At 44.4% G+C, this 21,121-nt stretch overlaps 1 protein-coding gene across 1 annotated transcript in view; it reads right to left on the bottom strand.

Moving 5' to 3' along the window:
* The window catches only part of NTM (neurotrimin), a 1,106,994-nt gene that overhangs the window by 695,361 nt on the left and 390,512 nt on the right, over positions 1-21,121 (bottom strand). The gene's annotated exons all lie outside the window — the stretch shown is intronic.

Below are 21,121 nucleotides of genomic sequence, written 5' to 3'. Positions count from 1 at the left end.
ACTGAGGCACGGAAAAGTTAAATGACTTGCCCAAAGTCACACAGCTGACAGTTCGTGGTTGGCGGAGCCAGGATTTGAACCCCTGACCTCTGACTCCAAAGCCCAGGCTCTTTCCACTGAGACACGCTGCTTCTCATTTTCCATCTGATGTCTGTTGTACATATGCCCATGGCAACGCATCTAATGTTACCTGGGCTTGGCTCTCCAAGCGCAATCTCTGGTAATCCTAGTCAGAAGGCTTTATCTGGAGAGGCACTGAAAGAGAGAAGTGGGATCCTGCCATTTACTACTGGTCCCAGACAGGTCAGGGATTAGTTGGTCCTTGGACTTTCCAATATAAAACTGGTCAAATGGGATCCCTATGCTCAGCAGAGGCACAAACCAGGAAAGTTGCCTGACATTCAATCACTTCAGAAATTTCCCTCCCCTCATCATCATCAGGCACATTCTTACCCTAAAAAGGCATTTTTGCCAACATGCAGTTCCTAGACAACCCTCGCACTCCTCACAGGAAAAGAACTCAAGGTAAATGAATCCACTTGACATAGTAGGGGAAATGGGCCAGGGCTGGGGAGATGCAGAAATGGAGTGTTTATAGAGTCACTGAAAGAGGCAGAAAAAATGGAGAGCAGAACCAGAAAGGCAAAAGAAAAAGAGGGATGTTTCCATGTGAAACAGTCACTTCTGTAGTGCTGTTGGTTGAGACAAGTGCCCTGGATTCTCAATTGTTTTCCTGGTTTCTTCTTTGCTAGAATAACTCTGCAAATAGCAATGTCCCATCTAAATCAGAAGCAGTGTGTCTCAGTGGAAAGAGCATGGGCTTGGGAGCCAGAGGTTGTGGGTTCTTAATCCCAGCTCCTCCACTTGTTCAGCTGTGTGACTTTGGACAAGTCACTTAACTTCTCTATTCCTCAGTTACCTCATTTGTAAAATGGGAATTAAGACTGTGAGCCCCACGTGGAACAACCACAGAAGGAAGAGGGCACTGGGATAAAGAAGGCTTAATTGGGGAAGGGATCTTGGAGGAGATGTGACCTTAATAAGACTTTGAAGGTGGGGAGAGTGGTGGTCTGGCATATATAGATGGGGAGGGAGTTACAGATACAAGGTGATACAAGGTGATCACCTTGTATCTACCCCAGCACTTAGAACAGTGTGCTGAGAACAGAGCCCAGCACTTAGAACAGTGCTATGCACATAGTAAGTGCTTAATAAATACTATTATTATTAATATTACTATTATTATTAGATCAGGACAAAATGAATCAAGGCAGAATGAAGGATACATGACTATATCAATCAGACAGACAACCAATCAGTGGTATTTAGTGAGAGCTTATTATGTGCAGAGAGTATATTGCAACAGAGCTGGTAGAAACACTCCCTGCCCCCAGTGAACTTCCAATCCAGAGGGGGAGATGGGCATCAATATGAATAAATGATTTACAGACATTTACATAAGTGCTATTTATTCATTCAATCATATGGGGCTGAGGGTGGGGGAATACCAAATGATCCAAGTGACTAGATGATACAGAAGGAAGAGGGCACTGGGATAAAGAGGGCTTAATTGGGGAAGGGATCTGAGAGGAGATGTGACCTTAATAAGACTTTGAAGATGGGGAGAGTGGTGGTCTGGCATATATAGATGGGGAGGGAGTTACAGAACAGAGGAAGGATGTTGGAAAGGGGTCGACGGGTGAGATACACAAGATCAGGGCACAGTAAGAAAGCTAATGCTAGAGGATCAAAGTGTGCAGGCTGGGCTGTAGTTGGATATCAGTGAGGTAAGGTAGGAGGGATCCCGAAGATTGACTACTCTAAAACCGGTGGCAAGGAGTTTCTGTTTGAAGTGGAAGTGAGTGGACAACCACTGGAGATTCTTGAGAAGTGGGGAGACAGACTGAACTTTTTTTAAGGAAAATGATCCAGGCAGCAAAATGAAGTGGTGGAGTGGGGAGAGATAGCGGGAAAGGAGGTCAGCAAGTAGGTTGATGGAGGCAGGGAATGATGTCAAGTGCTTAGTACGGTGCTCTGCACACCGTAAGCGCTCAATAAATATGATTGAATGAACAAGTGCTTGATCAGTGAAGCAGCAATTTGAATATGGTGAAGGTAGAACCAACAGGATTTGGGGACAGATTGAATTTGTGAACTGAATGACAGAATTGAGTTGAGAACAATGCCAAGGTAATGGGCTTGTGACATAGGGAGGTTAATGGTATTGTCTACAGTGATGTGAAAACTAGGGGAGGACAGTTTGTGTGGGAAGATAAGGTGTTCATATTTTGGACATGTTTAGTTTGAGGTGTCGACGGGACAAAACCCTCCTCGATCTCACAGCTGCCTTTGATACTGTCAACCTCTCTCTTCTCCTGGAAACTTTATCCAACCTCGGCTTGACTGACACTGTCCTCTCTTGGTTCTCCTCTTAGCTCTCTGGAAGCTGGTTCTGAGCCTCTTTCACAGGCTCCTCCTCTGCCTCCCATCCCCTAACTGTGGGTGTCCCTCAAGGTTCAGTTCTGGGTCCCCTTCTCTTTTTCATCTACACCCACTCCCTTGGAAAACTCATTCACTCACAGGGCTTCAATTACCACCTTTATGCTGATAACACCCAAATCTGCATCTCCAGCCCTGATCTCTCTCCCTCTCTGCAGTCTCGCTTTTCCTCCTGCCTTCAGTACATCTCTACTTGGATGTCCTCCCATTGCCTCAAACTTAATATGGCTAACACTGAACTTCTTATCTTCCCACCAAACCCTGTTCTCCTGCTCAGCTTCCCATCACTGTTGATGGCACCACCATCCTTCCTGTCTCACAAGCCTGTAACCTTGGTATTATCCTTGACTCCTCACTCTCGTTCCACACATATATTCAGCTATCACTAAATCCTATCCATTCTACCTTCACACAATCCCTAAAATCCTCCTCTTTCCTCTCCACCCAAACTGCTACCACATTAATGCAAGCACTTATCTGATCCTGCCTTGATTATTGTATCAGCCTCCTTGCTGATCTCCCAGCCTCTTGTCTCTTTCCACTCCAGTACGTACTCCATTCTGCTACCCTAATCATTTTCCTTCATAAACATTCAGACCAAGTTTCCCGACACTTCAAGAAACTCCAGTGGTTACCCATCCACCTATGCATCAAGTAAAAGCTCCTCACCATTGGCTTTAAAACACTTAACCAGCTTAACTATAATCAGACACATTCCCTGCCCACAATGAATGTACAGTCTAGAGGAGAGAGACAGACATTAATGTTTAAGTAAATTACAGATGTGTACAAAAGTGCTGTGGGGGAGTGAAGGGGGTTGAATGAAGGGAGCCAGTCACTGAAACACAAAAGGGGGTGGGAGAAGAGGAAAGGAGGGCTTAAATCAGGAAAGGCCTCTTGGAGGAGATGGGACTTCAGTAAGACTTTGAAGCGGAGGAGAGTAATTGTCAGTAAGATTTGAGGAGGGAGGGTGTTTCAGGCCAGAGGCAGGATGTGGGTGAAGGATTGGTGGCAAGATAGGTGAGATCGAGGCACAGTGAGAAGGTTAGCATTAGAGGAGTGAAGTGTGCAGAGTGGGTTGTAGAAGGAGAGTAACAAGCTGAGGTAGGAGGTGGCAAGGTGATTGAGTGCTTTGAAGCCAATGGTGAGGAGTTTTTCTTTGATGTGGAGGTGGATGGGCAACCACTGAGTTGGCCAAATTCAATGGCTTCTACTCCATCCTAATCCTCCTCAACCTCTCAGCTGCCCTTGACACTGTCAGCCACTCTTTTGTCCTGGAAACGTTATCCAACCTTCACTTTACTGAAACTGTCCTCTCCTGGTTCTTCTCTTGTCTCTCTGGCCACTCATTCTCACTCTCCTTCATGGTCTCCCACCCCTAACTTCATTCATTCATTCAATCATATTAGCATCTACACCCACTCCCTTGGAGAACTCATTGCTCCTATGGCTTTAACTACCACCTCAATGTGGATGATACACAAATCTACATTTTCAGCCCTGATCTTTCTCCCTCTCTGCAGTCTTGCATTTCCTCCTGCCTTCAAGATATCTCTGCTTCGATGTCCTCCCGTCACCTCAAACTTAACATGTCCAAAACAGAAGTCCTTATCTTCCCACCCAAACTCTGTCCTCCCCCTGACTTTCCCATCACTGTAGATGGCACTACCATCCTTCCCGAATGCCCATAACCCTGGCATTGTCCTTGACTCCTCTCTCTCATTCAACCCACTTATTCAATCCATCACCAAATCCTGTTAGTTTCAACTTTGCAACATCGCTAAAATCCATCCTTTCCTCTCCACCCAAACTGCTAATATGTTAATTCAATCACATCCTATCCTGCCTTGATTACCATATCAGCCACCTAGCTGACCTCCCAACCTCCTGTTTCTTCCCACTCCAGTCTATAGTTCACTCCGCTTCCTGGATCAGTTTTCTACAATGATGTCCAGGGCAATGTTTCTTCACTCCTCAAGAAATTCAGTTTGTTGCCCGTCCACCTCCACATCAAACAAAAAGTCCTCACCATTGGCCTCAAAACACTCAATCACCTTGCCCCCTCCTACTCCACCTCCTTGTTTTCCTACTACAATTCAGCCTACACACTTTGAAAATCTACTGCCAACCTACTTACTCACTGTAACTCTCTCTCATCAGTCTTGCTGTTGACCCCTCACCTACACCTGTCCCTGCTTCTGCCTTAGAATGCTCACTCTCTTCTTATCCAACAATCACTCTCCCTACCTTCAAAGCCTTATTAAAAACACTTCTCTTCCAAGAGGTCTTCCCTGACTAAACCCTCATTTCCCCTTCTCCCACTCCCTTTCACATTACCCTTGCACTAGGATTTGCAACCTTTATTCCCCCATCCCTCAGTCATAGGACGTATATACCTATCTTTAATTTAGTTTGCTTACTTATATCAGTGTTAGTCTCCCCCTGCAGACTGTAAGTTCATCGTGGGCAGGGAACATATCTAACAATTCAGTTATACTGTACTTTCCAAAGAATTAGTTCAGTTCTCTGGACAGAATAAGTACTCGATAAATATGATTGAATGATTGATTGATTGACTACATTCTAACCCTCCTTACCTCCCGTTTTCCCAAATCCTAATGCTTCTCCCAGTTTTTGCTCACTAGGCTGGTCTGTGTTCTGCAGTGATCTCTCAACAGCCCTCTGCTCTGTTGCATAGTTTGAGACTGTTTAGCCATGTCTCTAAGATGTGTTCTTATTCTATTTTTTCACCTTGCAGAGTTCCATGTGCTCCCTTTCAGTTCCCCGCAGAGCAGCAGCTTGGGATTCCTGCTGCCATCCATTCTCCTCTCATGTCCCACCTAGCAGGGCTGTGTTGTTGTGAGCATTATTCCAATGCTGGTGAGCTGACTGTGATTCAGGACATCTCTGTGGGTAATCTTGTCTGCCATTTGATGTTATGACTGTGGTTTGTGTATTCCACTTACAGAACTGATAGACACAGCATGGTCTAGTGGAAAGAACAGGGGCTTGGGAGTCAGGGAATTGGGTCCTAATTCCTGCTTCACCACTGGCCTGCTGTGTGACCTGGGGCAAGTTGCTTAACTTCTCTGGGCCTTGGTTTCCTTATCTGTAGAATGGGGATGTAATACACATTCTCCATTCCTCCTTAAACTGTGAGCCCTATGTGGGACAGGGACTGTATCTGTTCTGATCATCTTGTATCTACCCCAGTGATCATCTTGTATCTACTCCAGTGGTTGGTACACAATTAGCACTTAACAAAAACACAACAAAACACACCATTATTAATAACAGCTCCAGGGGCTGGCTGTGCATTTTATAGTTAGTCCAGATCTCACAACCTTAAAGCAGGTTGCACACCACATGAAACTTGTAGCCCCTCAACACACAGACATATATGTACACACACTTTAACTCAAGCATGGTGAGTAACAAACTTACAGTTTAATAATCATTTAGAGGTCAAAGTGTGCTTACCACAGTCCTACCCTCTGGAAATTGACACTTACCAAATCTTCAGCCCTCATGGAATTTACATTTTAAAGATATATAATTTCACTCTAGAAATCTCAACATCACCACAGACAATGATATTGTGAGAAAATCTGAGCTGGAAAAAGTTCAGAAAGAACATTTAGTTGAATATGCTATACTCAAGCAGAGCTCCATCTAAATGATCCCTTTAGATTGTGAGCTCCTCGTGGGCAGGTATTCTCCAATTAATCGTTCTTTGTTTTATTCCCAGGTGCCTGCAGCAGTGTTCTGGGCAATGTAATTTTTCAGAAAATCATTTTGGTATATAGCTGATTCCAAAAGACTTTAACAGGCTTTCTTCTTACAATACCTTTCAGCCTTCCAGTCAGGAAGATCCTCATTACCAATTACCAGTAACTCCCAGAGTCATAGACCACTTTGTTTTAGAGTGGTTTCTAGCTTTTGTTATTTGAGTTTACCCCTTTCTTTGCCTTATCGCTTTCCTTCCATAATACATATGAGAAGAGACTGTTGATAGTCGGGAAAATTCAGTAACACAATTATCCCCTTTATCCTCCTTTATTTTCATTAAAGTCAGGAGGCTTGGGGAGGAAGGGAGAGAGAAAGCCAGATTGAGAGAGAAAGAGAGAGTGAAAGAGAAAGAACAGTATTAAAAATATAATCATCTGTGTTCAGGGAAAAAAATCCAATTTTTTGGAGATCTCCTACAATACAACAAACTTAGAGGGATAAACTCATTAGTAGAATCCATTAGTTTTAAAATTGCAATTTATTTGCATTGAATATAATAATGCCTAGCATTTACCTATTCCAAGTGCTTTACAAACATTAACAATCTAATCCTCTCAACAGCCATTAAAGTTAGGGATAATTTCCTCTGAGTCACAGGTGGGGAAATCAAGAAAGGTTAAGAGTCTTGCCTAAAGGGCAGGAGAGAATCAGGGAGAGAAATTCGATCTTGGTTATTTTCGTTCTCCCAAACCCAGATAGGAGTTGGCATCCCCAATGCATTTAAAAGGAACCTCCATCCCTCCTTTTCCATCCCTAGGTTCATCAACCTTGGGGGTTCCAGAGGCAGAGGAAATTGAAAGAAAGTAGGAAGGTGAGCAAAGGTCACAGATAGTCTGAGGGCTGGAATGAGCTGATTGAATGAACTGATAGAGAAGCAGCTTGGCTCAGTGGAAAAGAGCATAAGCTTTGGAGTCAGAGGTCATGGGTTCAATTCCTGGCTCCTCCAATTGTCAGCTGTGTGACTTTGGGTAAGTCACTTAACTTCTCTGTGCCTCAGTTACCTCATCTGTAAAATGGGGTTTAAGACTGTGAGCCTCCCATGGGACAACCTGATCACCTTGTAACCGCCCCAGCACTTAGAACAGTGCTTTGCACATAGTAAGCGCTTAACAAATGCCATCATTATTATTATTATTGAAGTGACAGAAAAACTACAGTAGCATATTCAAAGCATGATGGGAAATGTAGCCCAGAGTTGGGCACCTGAATAATTGCCACATAAGAGAAGATCACAGGTGAGAGGTGGTCTCCCACTCAAAATGATGGACTAGCCCTTGATCCAGTCATGAAGACTTCAGGAGCCAGACCCTACATTAAGAATATGGTGTGCAGAGTGCCAATTGCGCACTCCCATCTCTGCCTATCAACTCCCTGCCTGGTGAAAAGTACGGGTGCGTAGCAGAGCAAGGGTGGAGCCAGAATTTTATGGAAAAAAACCCACTCACAAGCCAGTGATGGCAATATTGTGCGATAGTGACACTAGAAACCAGAAGGCACTTGACAGGGAGTGCCTTGATATTTGCTGAAGACTTTGCCATCCATTTTAGTCAGTCATTTACAGGATTCCTACTGAACCTGTCCACCTCACAGGATGGTTCTTTAGTGCGGAACCTTATCCATTCAGGGCATGGTCCCAGAAAGCGTCATCCAATTTCTGCCTATTTCATTCCCTCATCTCCATCAAGCCTGGCGATGTGTAGTTTGGACTTTTAAATATCCCTTCCCTGAAGTCCGTGGCTCCTCTGCCCAGGGGGGATCAAGGATGGAGTCTGTAAGGTGATTTAGCCCTATAGGGGATCCATGTTGGGTGTAAAGGATAGTGGAATATGTTTCTTCTGCGGAGGGGCTCACACCTTGATATCTGTGGGGCTCGTTGGTGGCCAAAGAGAGGGTAGAAGATCCAAATGAGAAGCCCCTCTAAATTTCTCAGAGAAATCCAAGGCAGTGTCAGGAAAAACTTGAAACCATAAGCAATGTCATAACCAGTGATGGTGGCCCCTGAGCCATCCAGTACAATGTTGAAGGATGTGTTATCTACTTTTTCCTTAACTTTTCCCTCTACATTCCAAACTTTCCTTCACCTCCATGAATTTATCCCTTATGAACCTACCAATATTTTCAGCCCACACAACTTTGCCCGTTAATGGATTTCAAATGTTTACCTCTTGTTGGGTGGAGTGTTTTCTTTTTATTACTCCATCACCTTCAAGCTTCCCTGTGGCTCCCTGGTTTTGGCGTTGCAAACACTCTGATTTCTTAGATTTAAGCTATGCCTCTCCTTGCCTCTTCTTGCATTTGGTTTCATCAATTTGATTGGGTCTAAATTGTCCTGCGTGATCACTTGAATTTGATACAGTTCTCCTGACCTGTCTGCTATAAAGGAATTTGGTTGTAGGAATCTCTCTAACTCTTCCTCGATTCAAGTCAAACTTAAGAATTCATTGAGCCCCTTGGCTATGTCATCTTAATTCCTGAGTGCACCTTTTACTCCATAACTGTCAAAACCCTAGCCAGCTTTCTGCTTTTGAAATATTTGAAGAATTTTTCATTATTAGCTTTGGCATCCCTCGCAAAATGTTCTTCAGACAGCTTTTTGGCTACCTAATTTCCTATTTGCACCTGACCTGCCATGCTTTATGGACTTTCTTGTTTTCCTCACTTGGGTGAACTTTTCATTTTTTAAAAGAGAAGTTTTTTTCCCTCTAGTGGCCTCATTTACCTAGCCGGTTAGTCAGGCATGATTTCTGTTTGTTCCACAGCCCACACTTTACCTAGGCCTTCAAGATGGTGTTTTAAAGGCTGAGTGAAGCATTTTTTTTGAGCTATCCCTTTCAGTTTCTACATTCCATGTGTTTTGCTTTGTTTTTCCCTATGACTAAATATCTTACCCTGGCTCTTTTTTCTTTACAACCCCACATAAATGTGTTAAATTTTATTGAGTTCTGATCATTATCGAAGTGTTACTACACAACATTACATCATCCAGTTCATTCCTAAGGATTCTTTTAATGGTGTTTGTTAAGTGCTTACTATTGTCCAAAGCTCTATTCGAAGTGCTGGCAGTGCTTTGCATATAGTAAGTGCCTAATAAATGCTATCATTATTATACAAGTAAGTCAGGTTGGACACAGTCCATGTCCCACATAATAATAATTTTGGTATTTGTTAAGCACTTACTGTGTGCCAAGCACTGTTCTAAGCACTGGGGGAGATACAAGGTAATCATGTTGCCCCACATGGGGCTCACAGTCTTAATCCCCATTTTCCAGATGAGGTAACTGAAGCACAGAGAAGTGAAGTGACTTGCCCAAAGTCACACAGCTGATAAGTGGCAGAGTCAGGATTAGAACCCATGACCTCTGACTCCCAAGCCCGTGCTCTTTCCACTGAGCCATGCTGCTTCACATGGGATTCACAGTCTTAATCCCCATTTTACAGATGGGGTAACTGAGGCCCAGAGAAGTGAAGTGACTTGCCTATGGTCATCCAGCATTCATTCATTCATTCATTCTTATTTATTGAGCGTTTACTGTGTGCAGAGCACTGTACTAAGTGCTTGGAAAGTACAATTCGGCAACATGTAGAGACAATCCCTACCCAACAACGGGTTCACAGTCTAGAAGGGGGAGACAGACAGCAAAACAAAATAAAACCAGCAGACAAGGGTAGAGCTGGGATTAGAATCAGGTTCTTCTGATTCCTAGGCCCTTGCTCTATCCACTAGGCCATGCTACTTCTCAAGAACTGCATCCAGGATATTATCTTTCTTTACTGGTTATCAAAATAGTGATTCAATCAAACAATCATTCAATCAATCAATCAGTCAGTTGTATTTATCAAGTGCTTACTGGGTAGAGAGTACTGCACTTAAGTGACTGGAAGAGTGTAATACAATGAATAGGCATGAACCCCGACCTCAAGGAACCTAAAATTAAAGTCACTGAAATGAAACTGCAGGTAGGAGGAAGTAAGAGAGGGTGAAAATATGCAGTATTAGGCTGTGAATGTCCAAGTGCTTAGGTGAATGGCAGGGCTGAAGTGGCAGTTGTTGGAGATGTAGGGTAGAGAGATGAGCGATTAAGCAGGGAAGGCCTCCTAGAGGGGGTGTGATTTTAAAAGGGCTTGGAATATGGGGAGAGCAGTTGTCAGCTGAATGTGAAGGGGAGTTACAGGAAAAAGGGAGGGTGTGAGCAACAGATTGGTGGCAAGAGAGATGAAAATGAAACAACATGAATGGGTTGACGAGATGAGGGAAGGGTGAGAGGTATGGTGTAGGGGGAGAGGACCTAGGATACCTAGGGAGGACAGCACTGTTCAAGTTCACTGTTGAGCAGTGCCTCAAAGCCAGTTACCAAAAGTTTCTGTTTGTTTACTCCATGAGACTGTAAACCCCTGATGAGCATCAATCTTATGCATGTTCTGAATGTCTTTCGAGCACCTGCTATATAGAGCTGATAAGTCAGCAGGGTCTCAGGAGTTATCATTGCTGAGGATTAAAATGAGCAGCCCTCAGTCGACAGCAATCCTACACTTGGCTAATCTCTGGACCTGGAATTTTGGTTTTGGAAACCATGTCACAGTATCAGCATTTATTGAGCAGCTACTGAACAAGGTGCTAGTGGTCAGAACCACGGGCTCAAAGAAAGAGCTCCCTGGCTTCCTATTGCCCCCAAAAGCATTTATATAAAAAGAGAAAAAGAGGATATCAATTTTGCAGGCCTTTAAATTTGAATGATCCAACCTAAATATATCCAAAATATTTTATTCCACCAATGTAAAGCGCAAAATGACTAAAGAAGTTGCTCAGTTCATGGATGAATTCCTATTCAATCATTAGGTTAGACATTCTACACATCACTGCATCATCTTTTGCTATTTATAATAATTTCAATTTCTAGTTTCAGATCATTAAAAATGTTTTTTTTTTCCTTTCTACTTCACCAATCCTGTTTTCATTGAGTGTGTCTCTTTTTATTCTTAGGCTGATTCGGACTCTTCACTGAATTTCTGTTTCTCTCAATAGTGGTATTAATGGAGTGCTTATTGTGTGCAGAGCACCAGACTAAGCACTTGGGAAAATTATATTTTCCCAGAGAACTGAGAACTGTGGATGTGATCCCTTGTCCACAAGAAGCTTACTCCCCCAAGTCCTTGACCAGCCTCTCTCTCTCTTTCCCTCTTTTATTCACTCATTGCCTTGCCTCTGTCGGTGTCGTAAATGTCCTATATAGAGACCTCTACATATCCATCTATATATCTATATCCTTCCCAAACTGGATCATGATATTTGCCAAACTGTTAACTGTTATCACTTTCCTACAAGAAGCCTGCGTTCTCCTTAATGCAAGAAGCAAAGTGAAAAATCACCCTCTGGGCAGTTCCACAGGGTGGCTTCCAATCGCAGCATGGCTCAGTGGAAAGAGCACGGGCTTTGGAGTCAGAGGTCATGGGTTCTAATCCTGACACCACCAAATGTCAGCTGTGTGACTTTGGGCAAGTCACTTAACTTCTCTGTGCCTCAGTTCCCTCATCTGTTAAATGGGGATTAAGACTGTGAGCCCTCTATGGGACAATCTGATCACCTTGTAACCTTCCCAGCGCTTAGAACAGTGCTTTGTACATAGTAAGCACTTAATAAATGCCATTATTATTATTATTATTTTCCAGATTGCAGCCTGTTTCAGTGGGCAGGCTTATGGTCTCTGGGCCCCCTCCATGGGCCTGGAGCTGGCTCGGTGCAGTTGTCAGGAGGATTCCAAATCTTCTTCTATCCCTTAAAGGTCAGGGAAATGATGAGCACTGATCAAGCCTCCTTTGCGACAAGTCCGTTCTGGCTGAGCCGTGGCTCTGCCCTCCGTTCCAGCTGCAGGTCCAGGGTCAATAAACTATTATTCTAACAGCTTTTCACAGTCCACTGATTTGAAATTGACTGCCCGCAGCTCTGTTTTACTGCATGGAGGACACAAAAATAAAGAGAGGGGAAGAGGGAGGGAGGGGGAACGAGCGAGCGGGAGAGAAGATGGGAAAGGGAAGGGAAACACCGACCTGGAAGGCAAAGGGGAAAGAGGCTGAGAGAGTAGAGAATGAGGTCTTCCCAGAAAGGACCCTTCTGGGTTCCTGCTCTGTGGGCAGGGCAGGTCTATTCTACTTGGGCATGGGAGCCAAGGGGTCCAGAATAGGTTGGTGTCCATCTAAACCTCCTTGGCAGGTCTGTGGCACAGAACGCATCATGACTGGGTGACTGGATGCTACATGTGACCTCAGAACCAGGTGGGAAAGCAAGTCATATACCCTGGGTTTTTCAGTACCCCCAAACCATGGCTGAGTTGTAGCGTGGGGTGGGAGCAGAGGAGATCCTTATAGTCTTTCAGTCTGGGGCAATGTTACTTGGAAAACTATATTTGGGGAAGGAGGGTGGGAAGGTGGAAGATGAGAGGCAGGCAAAGACATGCAGAGCTGCTTCAAGGGTCCCCAGGGAGTAGCGGAAATCAGGCTGGGGACCTCACTGCCCAGGGTTAGTGCAGTTTGGGAACAGGCTGGGAGAAGGCAAGCTGGACTTGGGAAGATGGAATTCTAGAGGGGTGGCAGGTCAGAGACAAGCTCCAACTTGACCACCCCTACACATGACAGCTTATTCCACACAAACTCCAAGGCTAGGGTCCCTGGCTCCCTGTGCCAGCCAGCTTGTGTAGTAGCTCTCTAGACACCAAGTAATCAGGGGTTCTTTGGTAGCATAAATACCTGGGTACATATCTGGAGTCAATAATCCTCTTACTGCCCTCACCTGAACTTCAACCCTTCATAAGTGAGAATGGAGGCAGCCAGTGGGGGATACTGGGCAGCTGCCCTGTGCTGAGAAGTCTGAGGGCACTGCCTTCTCATTGAGTGCTTCTTCCCATGACCAAGTTTCCTCTAGTAAAGAGCACCCCTGCATCTTTATATCTTTCCTGTGACATTGGCAGGAAATGTAATCTCCATTTTGCAGAAGGAAAACCTGAAAAGTATGCAGCTTATCCAAGGTCCCACAGCTGCAAGACAGGGGCAGAGCTAAAATCCAGAGCTGCCGAGACCCGAACATTCACAGAAGCAGTGTGGCCTGGTGGAAAGAGTATGGACCTAGGAGTTGGAGGACCTGGGTTCTAATTTGAGCTCTGAGACTTGTTCAAGAGATCTTCTCTCACTTACCTCTTATTTCCTCGTGCCCCACTACCTTCTGCATCACCCTCACATTGAATTTTCATCCTTAATTAACCTTTCCCTAAGTTCCACAGTACTTATGTATATATCTGTAATTCATTTATTTAATGGCTGCCCAATGCCCCTAGACTGTAAGCTAGTTTTGGGCAGAGAATGTGTCTGCCAACTCTGTTATATTATACTCTCCCAGCACTTACTACACTGCTCTGCACTCAGTAAGTGCTCAACAAATGCAATTGACTCATTGATTGGTTGACTGTCTGCTGTGTGATTTCGGGCAAGTAACAACTTCCCAATGTTTCAGTTACCTCATCTGTAGAATGGGAATTAAGGCTGTGAGCCCTATGTGGGACAGGGACTGTGTCCAACTTGATGATCTTTTATCTTTTATCTTTTAGTATGAGTGTCACATAATAAGCACTTAACAAATCAAATTAAAAAAAAGATTGAGAGATACAGGCTAAATAGTTTGTAAAGCCCCTAAGGCACAACATATTAACTCCTGGGAGGAAATGGTCCTAACTTCTCGGGGGACTAGGGACCCCCACAGAAGTGACTAACCTAAGTTATAACCCCATATCCTGCCTCATTTATTGATAACCAGGCTCCATGAATATTAAAGCAGAGGCAAAGAGATGTGCTTTCCCTGGGGAGAGAAGAACTTACTTGGGTTCTGTGTCCCCTGGGTTACAATACAAGCTTATTATCAGAGATGGAAATATGCTCTTGAGAGCCTTAACTTCAGGCCTGTAATTGCACTCAATGACTAAGCATTTTACTGCAAGAAATTCAAACTTGTGAGAAGGAATGGGGGTGGTCTGGGCAATCCTAAATCTTCTTGAAATTTCTCTGAATTTGACCACAGTGTATCCAAGTAACAATATGCTTTTTTCCCACCATTCAAGGAATATGCAAGAGTCCTGCTAATTCTGCTCATCTTCACAGTGACTTTACTGGATACCAATTCCTTCCAGTCTTCTTTTGTTGGCTCAACTACAAGTGGGATGTTTCCACAGATAAAAGGAAGCTTCTTCCTTAGTGTGGTGCACATATCTGAATGTGTCATTCTGCCCTCTCACCCCAAATAGAAAATCCATAAGGTGAAAATCTCTTCTGACTCTCCTGAGGAGTCAGGAAATATGATGCACTCGCAGTCCCTTCTCCAGCCCCTTGGCTCAAGAGTTCTGATTGTGAGTAAAATGATTCCAAGAAGAGAAATCTTTTCATACTGAATCAGACCAATGACCTAATGGCCCAATATTCTGTCCCCAAAAGAGGTAGCAGAGGAAATGTGCATGGCCATCTCCTAACCAACCTTCCCCAGTAATTCATCTTCTTGGCTCTTCCCTATAAAAGCTCAACATGGACAATCAGTAATAGTCATAGTATTTATTGAACACTCACGGGAAGCAATGTGCTGTACTAAATGCTAGGGAAAGTTCATTACAAAGAAATAACACATTTCTTGCCCACAAGGAGATACACACAAATAAGGGCAGTATATATGAAAATAGTAACAGCTGAAGTAATCAAAATAAATAATTGGTTACATAATTGACTAAGGCTATAGGCAGCAGTGTTGCAAATGGATATATACATATATATAAATGAATACATATTAATGCATACATATATATATATGTATATATATATAAATGCAGAGAAGCAGCATGGCTCAGTGGAAAGAGCACTGGCTTGGGAGTCAGAGGTCATGGGTTCTAATCCTGACTCTGCCACCTGTCAGCTGTGTGACTTTGGACAAGTCGCTTCATTTCTCTGTGCCTCTGTTGCCTCATCTGTAAAATGAGGATTAAGACTGTGAGCCTCACATAGGACAACTTGATTACTTTGTATCTCTCTCAGTGCTTATAACAGTGCTTGGCATGCAGTAGGTGCTTAACAAATATCATCATTATTATTAAGTGCAGACGATGGTTAGTAAGTTTGTATGGAATTGGCAAGTTGGGAAGATGGAAGATGCCCCCTCAGTGTGTGTAAGCCTAGCCAAGTTGGGTCTTTGTACCCCGGTGATCCGTACTGGTTCACCTGTGAGAGAGCAGCTCAGCCAGCCATGATCATCCATCCCCGTTCCCACTCGCTCTTAATGAAAACCATCGCTGTTGGCGATCATTGCGATCCCAGGGACATTGAAGAGCGAGAGAAAAGCCCTGAAAATGAAGGAGTCAGTTTGATCTACAGTGTAATTACAGACCTGCTAGGAGACAACACAAATTTGGCCTCCGTGCAAGCATATTTCTTTTTTTCTCGAAATTAATTTTCAGATCAAAAAGGAGCCATTTAGCTCCCAAAGCTAAGCAAGGCTGAGGGGAGAGGATGGGGAAGATGAAAACCCACGGCAATCTCGCTGTCGGCTGAGAGACAGGATTGATATCGCTCTGCGTGTCTGCCGGAATTGTTTTTTTGTCTTCTCTGGGGCAGAAATCTGCTTCCATGTGGAAAATGTCTGAGACACCAAACCTCTGAGAGAGAGGTAAAGTGGAGAAAGAGGGAATAGAGGAAAGAAAGGGGGAGAAGGAGAAGGAAGGAAGGGAGAAAGAGAGGAAGAAGTGCTAGAGAGGTGGAGTGAAAGCAAGATAGGAAAAGAGAGAGCCAAAAGAGGTGAAAAGGAAGAGAAGAAATGAGAAGAAAGAGAAAGAGAGAAAAAAGAGGGGAGAAAGAGAAGGAGGGAAGAGAGAAAGTGAGAGAGAAAGAAAGAGAGAAATATTGCCTGCACTGTGAGCACGGACATCATAAAGCACAACTCTATCCATCTTCTTTCTAGATCTGGAAGGGAAAGTAAAATTGTGGTTGATGCTCTGTGCTGAGCTCTAGAGGGCAAATCAAATAACAAATAAGAAAACTGAAAAACCAACACAGTTTATATCAGATAAAAATAGATGTACAGTAAAACAAATAACTGAAATGGTTTCTCTTTCACCAAAGAGAAGAGCAGAGGAAAAATTATCAACTGTACTGGAAAATGGAGGTTTAGAGTTTGGGTCTCTGATGGTCATGGAGCTAAGTACTTTCTCAAATTCCTTAGCCTGGCTGACAGGTTCTGAACTGAATGACTGAGGGCATGAGATTCTGGTCAAAGGAGGATGAAATGGATCAGTGGAGAGAGCGCACCAGAGGGTTTCCCCTTCAACATTTAAGCACTTGATATTCACCCCACCCTCAGCCCCACAGCACTTATGGCCCAATCCATAATTTATTCATATTATTATCTGTTTCCCCCTCTAGGACTGTAAGCTCCTTGTTGCCAGGGATTATGTCTATCAACTCTGTCATATAGTACTCTCATAAGCACTTAGTACAGTGCTTTGCACACACTAGGCACTCAATAAATACCACCAAATGATTGAAGCTGGGGCATTCTCTCTAGTGATTTGCACCATCTGGATGACTCTTCTGTCTCCTTGGGGATTCATACTGGTCCCATTCTCTTGGTCCCAGCTTTTTCTGCAGTAATTGTTTTCTAAAAGAGGAAGCACAGTTGTCATACACAGTTATGCCATTTGAATTTTCAGAGGGCAGGGAACATGCCTGTTAGCTTGCCTTCAGTTTAACTACCCAGGATCATGTGCATAGCTCATAACTACACGCTGTTGGTGACTTGCTGGCCGATTTATGTCATGCATATGCACGATCACAACAGCAATCATAATAACCATTATATTTATGGCATTTATTAAGCACTTTCTATGTGCCAAGTTCTGGGCTAAGCATTGGGGTTCATATAAAACAGTCAGATTGAACACAGCCCCTGCCCCACTTGAAGCTCATATTAATAATAATAATAATAATAATAATAGCTTTGGTATTTGTTAAGCACTTATTATGTGCCAAGCACTGTTCTAAGCACTGGGGGATATACAAGGTAAGCACATTGTCCCACATGGGGCTCACAGTCTTAATCCCCATTTTACAGATGAGGTAACTGAGGCACAGAGAAGTGAAGTGACTTGCCCAAAGCTACACAGCTGACAAGTGGCGGAGCCGGATTAGAACCTATGACCTCTGACTCCCAAGCCCAGGCTCTTTTCACTGAGCCACACTGCTTCTCTAAGAGAGAGGGAGAGTAGAGATCTTCTGTTTTACAGACAAGGTAATTTGAGAAACAGAGAGGTTAAATCCCTTTCCTGAGGTCACCCAGCAGGCCAGAGGCAGAGCTAGAATATGGTCTAGTGGAAAAAGCAGGTGGCTTGGGGTCATGTAACCTGGATTCTAATCCCAGCTCTGCCTTGGCCTACTGAGTGACCTTAGGCACGTCTCTGGGCCTTAGTTTCCCCATCTGTAAAATGAGCATAATAGTAGCAATCTCTCCGTACATCACAGGGAATTTTTTGTGATATTTGTTAAGTACTTAATATGTGCCAGGTACTTTACAGGGCTCTGGGGAAAATACAAATTAATCAGGTTGGACACAGTGCCCATCCCACATAGGGCTCACAGACTTAATCCCCATTTTACAGATGAGGTAACTAAGGCTCAGCGAAGCTGAATGACTTTCCCAAACTCACACAGCATACAAGTGGTGAAGTTGGGATTAGAACCCAGATTAGAAACCAGGTGTTTTGAGGTTATACGTGAATGCTCTTTGGAAAAGGAAACCATACTAAAAAAAAGAAACAAATATTCCAAAAAACCACACAGAAAGCAAGCCCAGAGATGGGCTGAAAGACAGCATATCGTCCCTGCAAGAAATATTGATCAATCATATGTATTGAGTTCTTTCCACAGAAATCACTGCACTAAGCACTAGCTCCTTTGGAGAGTAAAATATAACAAGAGTTGGTAGACACATTTCCTGTCCATGAACTTACAGTCTAAAGGGGCTGGGGAATTCCTCACCTACCACACCGCCAATTTACAAAGCTAAAACTTTTGGAATTTCACATTGCTTTCTCCCCTTTTGAGCTAGAAAACAGAGGAAAGATGGATGGGAATTGCTCTGGGCCCATTTTCTGCTGACTGAAGCATCCACCCCTCCCGTACTCCTCTCCCACCATCTTTGGTTCACGTAGGCTTGGTCCGAGCCTCCCACAGCCCCCGAATGTTCAGAGCTGCTGGGAGCCAGGATCCAATCTAATGTGAACTGGATGCTCCTCGGTATCTTAGCTTCCGGGGAAAAGAAGCATGATAAGCTTGATGGCAGTGGGCCCAGAAGCAGCCAGTGTTTCTTAGCAAGGGGCACGGGGTGCCAGCTCAGCCCCCCGTCGGAACTGATGATGGCAGTATCCTGGAAGGTTGGTGCTGCCTCTAAACTGGGCACAAAGATTTAACCGTCTATGTTTTGGAGAAGCTTGAGAGAGAGAAATAGAGAGAGAAGCAGAGAGAGAGACACACAAAGAGAGACAGAGAGAGAACATGCTCCAAAGTAGATTAGAAGTCAAACCTTTAGCCTTTGAAACAATGCAAGGTGGATTTTGATTCCAACTAACCTAATAACAATGATAATAATAATAACAATGTGTGGTATTTGTAAGTCTTTACTATGTGCCAAGAACTGTAATAACAATAATAATAATAATTATGGTACTTGTTATGCACTTACTATGTGCTAGGGGCTGTTCTAAGTGCTGGGGTAGATACAAGTTAATGAAATTGGACACAGTCCCTACCCCATAAGGGGCTCACACTCTTACCCCCATTATTTACAGATGACAGAACCAAGGCATAGAGAAGTGAAGTGACTTGCCCAAAGCCACACAGCCGACATGTGGCAGAGTGGGGATTAGAACACAGACCCTTCTGACTCCCATGCTCGTGCTTTGTCCACTAAGCCACACTGGTTCTCACTCTGCGCGGCAGTAGATACAACATAAGCAGACTGTACACAGTTCCTTTTCCACTCATAGTCTAAACAGGAGGCAGAACAGGCATTTAACCCCTATTTTATAGGCAAGGAAACTGAGGCACAGAGAAGTGAAGTGACTTGCCCAGGGTCACACAGCAGGCAAGTGGAAGAGGCAGGATTCGAACCCAAGCCCGCTGACTTCCAGGCTTGTGCTCTATTCAGGTTCTTGGGACTGGGCTCTGGGAGGCAAGGGGGTGAGGAAGTTTGGTAGGCTCTCTCTGCCTCTCCGGCTCATCCTAACCCCCCCGACTCCATCCTGGGATGGGATTGAGTGTGTTCTCTGCAGGAGAATCACATCACTTTCCCGCTTTCTCTCTGGGCCCTGCGCTGCCGAGCCAGGTAGCGAGCGGTTCCTGGCAGGTGGGGAATGCATCTCAGGAGTTGACAGAATGCTGTCTCAGAGCCATCTCCAGCTGATGAAGTGTCAAATGAAATGGAACAGAAAGTGCAATCCATTTGGGGAAGCAGCCGCCGCTGGGCTGATTGATATGAAGAGGAGGGAGGGGACGGGAGGGAGGGAAGAAGAGGGCAAGGTGGCCTTGGTTCCTTTTGACTCGGTGCCATTGTGCGGCCTAAGTAGAGGTCCAATATAGGCTTCTTTTTTCTCATTCCGCGGTGCTCACAGCGTGTCAAAGGCTGGAAGGCATGCTGGGGATATCCGGGAGCAGAATTCACCCACTGCCCTGCCAATACCTCACCCTGGCCCTGAGAGGAGGATGTGGGGGCGGGAGATGGAAGAGGTAACAGTGAGACTGCAGAGGGGTTCAGGAACAGGAGGAGAGGATTTGTGCCCTGTCAGTTGCCAAGCCCTGAAGGCAGAGCTGCAGGATAACCTTGGTGCTCCATCAGCGTGGCTCAGTGGAAAGAGCCACGGCTCTTTCAAATTTCAAATTCCGGCTCTGCCAATTGTCAGCTGTGTGACTTTGAGCAAGTCACTTAACTTCTCTGTGACTCAGTTACCTCTTCTGCAAAATGGGGATGAAGACTGTGAGCCCCCCGTGGGACAACCTGATCACCTTGTAACCTCCCCAGCATTTAGAAAGGTGTTTTGCACATAGTAAGCAGTTAATAAATGCCATTATTATCATCATTATTATTATTTCTCTCAGTTATGCTGCCTTCATTTCAGCCAGCCAGTTCAAACTCACTCCTCTTGCCTCAGAGACACATTCCAAAGTACGTTCAAGGAGCAGTGTGCCTACCAGGAAGAGCATGTGCCTGGGGGGTCAGGGGACCTGGATTCTAATCCCAGCTCCACCGCTCGTCTGCTGTGTGACCTTGGGCAAGTTACTTAGCTTCTTTGGGCCTTGGTTGCCTCATCTGTAAAATGGGGATTAAGACTGTGAGCCCCATGTGGGACAGGGACTGTGTCCAACCTGATTAGCTTGTATCAACCCCAGTGCTTAGTACAGTGCCTGGCACATAGTAAGCACTTAACAAATACCATTAAAGCAATAATAAGAATAAGAATAATAATGCCACTATACTCAATGGAATTGGAAGATAAAGGAATAGCAAGTCCTCAAGTCAGACAGTACCCATGCCTTCCAGGTACATTTTGGGAGGCTGAATGTAAATAATACTGAAGGCTTCATTAAACAATTTATTGTGTGACAATCACTGTATGCAGAACACAGTAGTCAGATTGGATGTGGCCCCTGTGTCACACAGGCCTCACAGTCTAAGGGAATGGGAGAACCAGTATTTATCTCCATTTTACAGATGAGCAAACCTAGGCACAGAGAGATTAATAACACACCCAAGGTCACCCAGCAA

This window comes from Tachyglossus aculeatus, chromosome 11 (assembly GCF_015852505.1).
Source record: "Tachyglossus aculeatus isolate mTacAcu1 chromosome 11, mTacAcu1.pri, whole genome shotgun sequence".
Lineage (NCBI taxonomy): Eukaryota > Metazoa > Chordata > Mammalia > Monotremata > Tachyglossidae > Tachyglossus > Tachyglossus aculeatus.
The sequence above is the reverse complement of the archived record's forward strand: the minus strand, read 5'-3'. Positions and strand labels throughout refer to the sequence as shown.